Source organism: Mytilus galloprovincialis, chromosome 5 (genome assembly GCF_965363235.1).
Source record: "Mytilus galloprovincialis chromosome 5, xbMytGall1.hap1.1, whole genome shotgun sequence".
Taxonomy (NCBI): Eukaryota; Metazoa; Mollusca; class Bivalvia; order Mytilida; family Mytilidae; genus Mytilus; species Mytilus galloprovincialis.
Genome location: NC_134842.1, coordinates 66,806,509 through 66,814,576, shown reverse-complemented (window position 1 = coordinate 66,814,576; position 8,068 = coordinate 66,806,509). Strand labels below are relative to the sequence as shown.

General features: G+C 32.4%; 1 long non-coding RNA gene across 1 annotated transcript; it reads right to left on the bottom strand.

The window, feature by feature from the left end:
* Positions 1 to 217: 217 nt before the first annotated feature.
* On the bottom strand, positions 218 to 7,688 carry LOC143076276 (uncharacterized). Its single transcript, XR_012978593.1, has 3 exons — positions 7,302 to 7,688; positions 3,885 to 3,959; positions 218 to 1,085 (listed from the first exon to the last, which is right to left on the bottom strand). It is a non-coding gene; the product is annotated as an uncharacterized LOC143076276 (long non-coding RNA).
* Between the last annotated feature and the right edge of the window lie 380 nt (positions 7,689 to 8,068).

Genomic DNA, 8,068 nt, shown 5'->3' with positions numbered 1-8,068 from the left:
TTGTTCTCTTATATTTAATGTGTTTCCCTCGGTTTTAGTTTGTTACCCTGATTTAGTTTTTTGTCCATGGATTTATGAGTTTTGAACAGCGGTATACTTCTGTTGCCTTTATTTACATTGGTAATAGAAAAGAGGGACGAAAGATACCAGAGGGAGAGTCAAACTCATAGAGAGAAATAAACTGACAACGCCATGGCTAAAAATAAAAAGACAAACAGAAAGTTAATCGGTCAGCGTGTATCGAAATATAAATATCATCAAGTGCAACTACCGGAGGTCCTTGATCAATTATATAAATGTATTCCCTCACATTAAAAACTGTATAATTATTGTTTCATCAGATGTATATACATTTTTGTAGTTACATTGTATATTATGGTGAATGTGAGCAGAGATATCTCGGCCTTGACAGGATCTCTGGCTTCCTCCAGCAATAAAAACTTACCACCTCGAAATAGCACAATATTACTGAAAATTACATTCTTCACCAATTAATCAATAAATCTAAATAGGCCTTGATATTTCTTTATAATTATATCTTTCATTCTATAAAAATCAAATAGATTCTCTCTTTTCAATTATTTCTTTTGTTTGCTGCATTTTTTAATCTAACGAGAACAGACAACACATGTAACCTCTCTTCCATTTACATACGGTGGACATGGGATTGCGCCATTGCAATTTACCCTAACTGGATACAGCAGCATTTTATCAGTATAGCGCCTCTGGTGTTTTGTCTAGACATATATATTCAGTTGCTGCTTTATGATTAGGATGACCAGCATATAGATATCCATCGTATTCCTTTACCCAGTTTTCATAACAATCTTTTCTTGCAGGGATCATAATCGTCGAAGCTTTCTTTTTCTTCATGCAGACTGAACAAGGAACTCCATGCTTTTCATACTTATCGAAGTCAAATGGTGAATTTGGAACATTTATATCAAAAACATCAAACAGTGCGCCTCCGATGAAAGGATTACTGTTAACCTTTGAATCGAAAATCCCCCATTGTGGATCATTGATAAGACAAAGAGTGTCGACAGCTGATCCGGAATTCGTGTAAGATGAACCTCCAACAAATCCTACATGAAGAGAGAGAATATGACATATATCTTGTTCAGTCTAAATATTCATGTTTCTGGTATTGGCTATGTAGTCAAAATTATTGTAAAATGCTACTCAATATGATTTAATTAATATTATATTCCTAACCGTGGTTAAATAAAAATTGACCCTTTAACAAAACAGTAACTATGATGTGGTCGTTAATTTCCGTTTTTGCTAGACTAAACACAGGAATTGATACTCAAATTAAGTACTGACAAAAAAATGATGTATAACATATTAGCATGAATTTAAAATTCTTTCAGTACCATTGCAAATATATGTAAGCCAAAAATCTTTGTCCTTTCGCATTTAGCTCACCAAGGCCCGAAGGGCCCCATGTGAGCTTATGCCACCACTTAACGTCCGTCGTCTGTCGTCGTAAACTATTTTAAAATCGTCTCCTCTGAAACTACTGGGGCAAATACCTTCATACTTTCACTAAATGTTCCTTATGGTATCTAGTTTATAAATTGTATCCCAAGTTTTGACCCATCAACAAACATGGCCACCATGGCTAAAAATAGAACATAGGGGTCAAATGCAGTTTTTGGCTTGCATCTCAAAAACTAAGGTTTTAAGAGCAAATCTGACATGGGGTAGAATTGTTCAATTGGTCTAGATTTATAGGCCCTGTAATTATCAGACGAATCAACCACCGAATTGGTAGTTTTAATAAAATTTTGCAGTTTTTTTTTATTATCTTGAATATTATTATTGATACATATAAACTGTAAGCAGCAATAATGTTCAGCAAAATAAGATCTACAATAAAGGTAATATGACCAAAATTGTCAATTGACACCTTAAAGAGTTATTGCCCTTTAAAGATAATTTTACACAATGTGTTCATCAAGTTTGCTAACATTTAAAAATCTTCTCTGAAATACAGGTGAGCGATTTAGGTTCTTGAGAGCCTCTTGTTATAATTGCGTCATAGACGCTCCAAATTATTTCCTGTAATGTCTCCAATCGATGTCTTTTATTGTTTCAAGTTTTTGTTATATATTTTATCAAATTTAGTCCTTTATCAACTCAAATCTATGGTTATTTATGTCTCAAATCTATGTTCTTAATCGAAATGTAATTACGTAAGGCAGTGTTACTTGGAAATTCCCATCACCCGCAGAGACAAGTACGCGTAGAACGCTTAAATTGAACACTTACAAAATATTTCAAAAAAGAGATATCATTTGAAAAAGACTGACTGGCCTTCAAAATTGTCCGAATTTTATTACAACTACAACAATAGGGTACACAAGAGTGGGTGGCCTTCGAAATTGTCCGAATTTTATTACAACTACAACAATAGGGTACACAAGAGTGGGTGGCCTTCAAAATTGTCCGAATTTTATTACAACTACAACAATAGGGTACACAAGAGTGGGTGGCCTTCAAAATTGTCCGAATTTTATTACAACTACAACAATAGGGTACACAAGAGTGGGTGGCCTTCAAAATTGTCCGAATTTTATTACAACTACAACAATAGGGTACACAAGAGTGGGTGGCCTTCAAAATTGTCCGAATTTTATTACAACTAGAACAATAGGGTACACAAGAGTACAAAGCCTTCCTCATCATATCAGCTTTACTTTAAAAGACTGAATTTTGCAACACCTATTGATTAACAGGTAACTATAATGATGAATATCATTTAAAAAACAAAGAAAAAAAAATAAAGAAAAAAAATATGCACGAATTACGTTTTTTAAATAAATGATATTCGTCTAGTCTTTAATTTTTATTCAAGTACATATAATATAATACACTTACCCCGATGCTTTATTAATGAGACGGGCATTTAAAAGCTAATTAACAAATACATACAAACAAACATACTCACACATGATATTAAAAAGAAGATGTGGTATGATTGCCAATGAGACAACTATCCACAAAAGACCAAAATGATCATTACTAAAGAAAATTAAACCCGGGATCGAGAAAAGCAAACTATTTGAAAATGTTGTTGTTTACTTAAGAATTGAATGCTGCTTTTTGTAAATTTATTGGGGTGTAAAAGCGTTGACCGAAGTACATTTTGTATGAAGCGCGGAAGCGCTTCATACTAAAAATGTGCGCACGGTCAACGCTTTTACAACCCTTTAAAGTTACAAAAAGAAGCATTCAATACTTATAATTACATTTTTTTAACTAGAATCATGAAAACACGATTTTTATCAAGTTTTCGTTTAATTTACATGTGCACTTTATTGTTGGACCTCGTGTCATCATGAATGATAAATGTTATTGTCTAATACAATTGTTTCAGGAATAGCACGTGATGTGCAGTTAGCCAATCAGAATAACGTATTACAATGAAACATACATCTAATGTAATTATAATAAAATGTAAATCATACAATAATTACAAACGTATGTAGACTTTAAAGTAGACACATGATTACATGTAGAACACGTCCCAACTTAAATTTGGAATGATAAAAATCCCATAAGGCCATACTTTAAATATTAGACGGACATAGATTTGTGTGTGGAGAAACAAACTTGAAAAAGATTTAGGAAAAGACCAGATTTGAGGCCACACACTTGAAAAATATTAAAGAAAAGAACAGATTTGAGGCCGTCTATGGTTTTATAGGACATAGATTTGAAAATGACGTCACCATTCAAAAACAGATTTGAAAATAGGACACAGATTTGAGGCCGTACACAGATCTGCGGTTTACAGATATGTTTTACTTTTTAAAAAACTTCCATACAATTAATTTACTCTATGTTTTGTTGAGTGTATCATCTACCTCTACACTTACCTAAATAAACTGTTTCAGTGTCGTCTGCGGTGCAGCTGGTTCTTCCCCATTGAGTGTACGTTGTACCAATGTTGTCTACAACATATTTAGGAAGGCCAGATAAAGATTTTTAAATACTGCATTTGTGTTCTTTATTTAAGGTCATTTATCAATATTTAATATATATTTTGGTTTTCTCTTAATTTACAACGGTAACAATATAATAATCTGCACAAAGATTATATGTTTACATGGAATGTGAAGGGCACTCGGCCAAACAAATGATTACCTAAAATATACAAAAATTTAGAGAAAAAGAATAGATTTTTTTTATTTTAAATGAATCAATATAACTAATGCGCCTCAAATTAAGGAACTTGAAAATAGTGCATTGACAATAACTTTCTATGCAGCGTATTGGTGAACCATGTGCTGAGGACAATATAATAGGTGAAAAACTATGAATTTATTAAAAGTATGCAAAGATATAAATTTTCAAGAATTTTTGGTGTGGAAAAAGGAAATTTTCAACTCGTGAAACCGCAAAGTTTTTTTCCGGTTGTCTTAATTCCGGGACTACTGGGTTAGTAATACCCTCGGGAATAAAAACTTCACCAACAGTAGCATCGACCGAGTTGTAAAAAGACGCATCATAGATACCTGGATTGAAATTAAGTATTTGCACCATCCAAATTTACAATATTGGCAGGAGTGTTGAGAAAAGGGCTTCCATTATCGTCTACAAAATGATCACGATAAAAAAAAATATAAATTCTAAAGAAAACGTAAAGTGATAAAAAGATTGTGTTATATTTTAGATGATGAGAAACACATTTCCCTTCGTTGCCTTTTGAATCAGCAGTAAAATTAAAAAACCCCTTATAAAGTCAATTAAAACTACTTAAAATTTAATAATTTAAATACTAAATTAACCGGCTTTACTCCAACTCTAAACTTAGAACTATTTAAGGTCCCCAAATAATGTTTTGACTAGTGAAAAGGGCTTTATTATGCGATCCATGTAGTTCACATTGGTCAGTTATCTATATATTTCTATAACTATTATAAAGTTTAACTTGACTTGTTTCGATTTTTTACATGTATTGTATATTTTTTGTGTACATGTCCTTTATCATTTTTATGTTTTGCATTTAAATCGACCAGTGATTTTTTTGCATCAAAATGAATTGCTATCAGGTCATATTCGCTGGTTAAGAATTGTAGTTTTATTCATTCAGAAGGCCGTTGGCAAAATTATGCTCAAGAGAGGTCATAGGCATACGTAGCTTATATCAACATTTTTAGCTGTATATTTTAACAGTGAATTTTTGATTTTCTTTGTGACAAATAAAGCTTACGGTACTATTGAATAGTTTATCGCTAAGAAACTTCAAAATATCTGGTTCAATTAAGAAAATACATTGTGATTGAACTCATTGCAGACTACAAATATAGATTTCAAAATAATCTTGAAGATCAGTTGTCAAGAGCGCAAAATGTTTCTATCATTGAATTTATTGTCAAATAGACCATATGTCATCTTCTCTCTGAATAACGGGACACTTTGTTCATGAGTTAAAGATAAAGTCGTTCATGGTTGCTTACAACAAACGCAAACATACAAGTTAAAAAATTGGTGATTATTCTTTATAAACTCTTGTAACTCTCAGTCTAGTTGACAAGGTTTTATGTAGTGTAACTGATAATGCATCAAATATGCTGAAAATATTTTCTTTATTGACTCTTCGCTACACCAAGTAACGTCATTATTCGAAAATGGAATGTAGGATAGATGATTTCTTAAACTAACCACTTGAAAATATGGAGGGTGACCCTTCGGAATTATGGAAATCTAGACAGTGAATATCCAACATATCCAGAAATCAACGCCACTTTGCTTATTTGAATATCATACTAAAGAAATCGGATACGGGTCACGGAAATTACATTAAAATGATAGGGAATTTTGAAAAAAATGTCTGTTTTAATTTTAATTTAAGTAATAGACAGGTTGCCGGGGCAGAAAATGAATATACACAACAATATACACCATTTAAACGAAACAAAATGACTGTTGTTGCAAAAATACAGGTTCCTGAGCTATTTTAAAATCGAAGCGAGAGGCTTTTAACATTGCAGTGTAAATTGCAGTCTAAAATGGCTGAAACGTCAAATGTGCAAACTTCGTGTTGAAAATTGGCTTCCAAGGTCATTACAAAAACAGGTTGCCGGGGTGAAATATGAAACTTGAATTTCCAAAGAATAAGCAAGTCCAAACCTTGTATGTGTAGTCGTTGAACTCTAGGTTCCCACGTAAAATTAAAATGTCACTATTTCAAGAAGAATAAACTCACGAAAGCACGAAAAATTCACTAAATTCGCGTTCATTGTTTTGATTTTGACCGCCTGACAACTTTACGGAAATATCAAAGTGATTGTAAATAAGGACTCTGTGACGGGCAACTTATAATATCCGTGTTTTAAAGATTTTAATGTTATCAAGCCTATCAAGCCAGTCCAGTTCAAAGTACTATCACGTGGTACAATTCTCATTTACATATTATGAATATTAATTAGCAAAACCACTACTAATTTCTGGCTATGATATTGTAGAAGTTGACCTGGAAGTATTTTTTCCATTCATGCATCATCTGCTCCTGTGGAGAGACTTTTTAGTATTGGATGACACATTTGCAGACCAGACTACGGAGACTAACATTTCAAATATTTCAGAGAGTAATGATGATCAAGTGTTTTGCACCATTACCAATGACAAATTATTCATGCATATGATGTGAATTTTGGTGGTGTATTAAATGAAGTGCTTAAGTTTTTATTTTAAAACTTATCAAATAAAATATTTTCCCAATCTATAAGCGCAAATATTAATAACCGTTGTTCAATACCATCATTCAATTATGTTATTTTAAAACTCCTTGTAATCAGATGTAATCATGATTACTTTTCCAATGTCATCAGTAATGAGAAATGGTGTAAAAAAGGCAACATTTCCGACTATTTAAAATACCCCCATTTTTAGTGGCAGTGGAAATTTCCGCGAACTTTCCTTTTGTATGACTTGTTTATTTGTTCTCGTCCTGAACAAACATGATATATGTGTGGCTGGAAGGTAAGTATATTATTCAGATATAAACTTAAAAGTCTTGTATATTAATAGGTGAATGGGTAAATAGAGGATGTATGGAATGATCAGACCACTGATCTAAATATAAGAGTCACTGTTCTTTTTCAGATTTTGTAAAGGAAAGGCGAAATATACCACTGGAACATGCAAACACACTCAAGTCAAAAATACCATCATACAACATAAAAAATACTTCAGACTAAACTAAAGAAGAAGCTGACAAAATGACCGCCTGGGCAGTCACAAATGCTTCAAAAGCGTGTGTATCAATGATTTGACATAAAATAACTAACCTTGAATTTCACTTTTGGCCTGAATAAACTTTTCTTGGATACTTTCTCTCAATTTTAAAGTAGCCTCGTTTATTTTCTTGTTGACAATGCTAGCAGCCATTTCTTCCATTGCAATTTTAACACCATTTGTTATCTCCTGTTGTATATAAGCTTTCAACTCTATGTTTATTGCATTGACATCTAATTGGGCTACCAATGGCGCATTTAAATTATTTAGTACTGGCACTGGTATCATTGGCTTTGTAAAAGTTTTGTTCTGCAATAATCCGTCATTTCCATGAAAGTGAGTCGAACACAAAAGTAATAAAATTAAAATTGAAAAGTGCATTATTGAAAAACGTTATAAACTTCAACACCTTCAGATCTGTAATAATTGACCGAATAACACAAAACGAAACACTCAAGAACAAACACTTGACAGTATATATATATATATATATCCTGTAGACATACCAATGTTTAAGTAACAAGTGTTTACTTTTAACATTAATCAAAATAATTTACGCATAAGTTGATGTGACTTCAACAGATCTGCAATAAATAATAAAATAGGAGAAAAGGAATGCGACAGTGTTATGCCTGTCGAAAGTCCAGTCCCAGGGTGATCAAGGTAAAAATCCTAACAAACTTAATTACATTTTGGTGAATCATAGATCCTTCATGGCTTCAATTAACATAACAACAAATCGGAGGACTTGCCTTGTTTGTATTGGATACCCAAGCTTCACAAAATTACGTACAAACAACGATAGATTGCCGGCTCATCT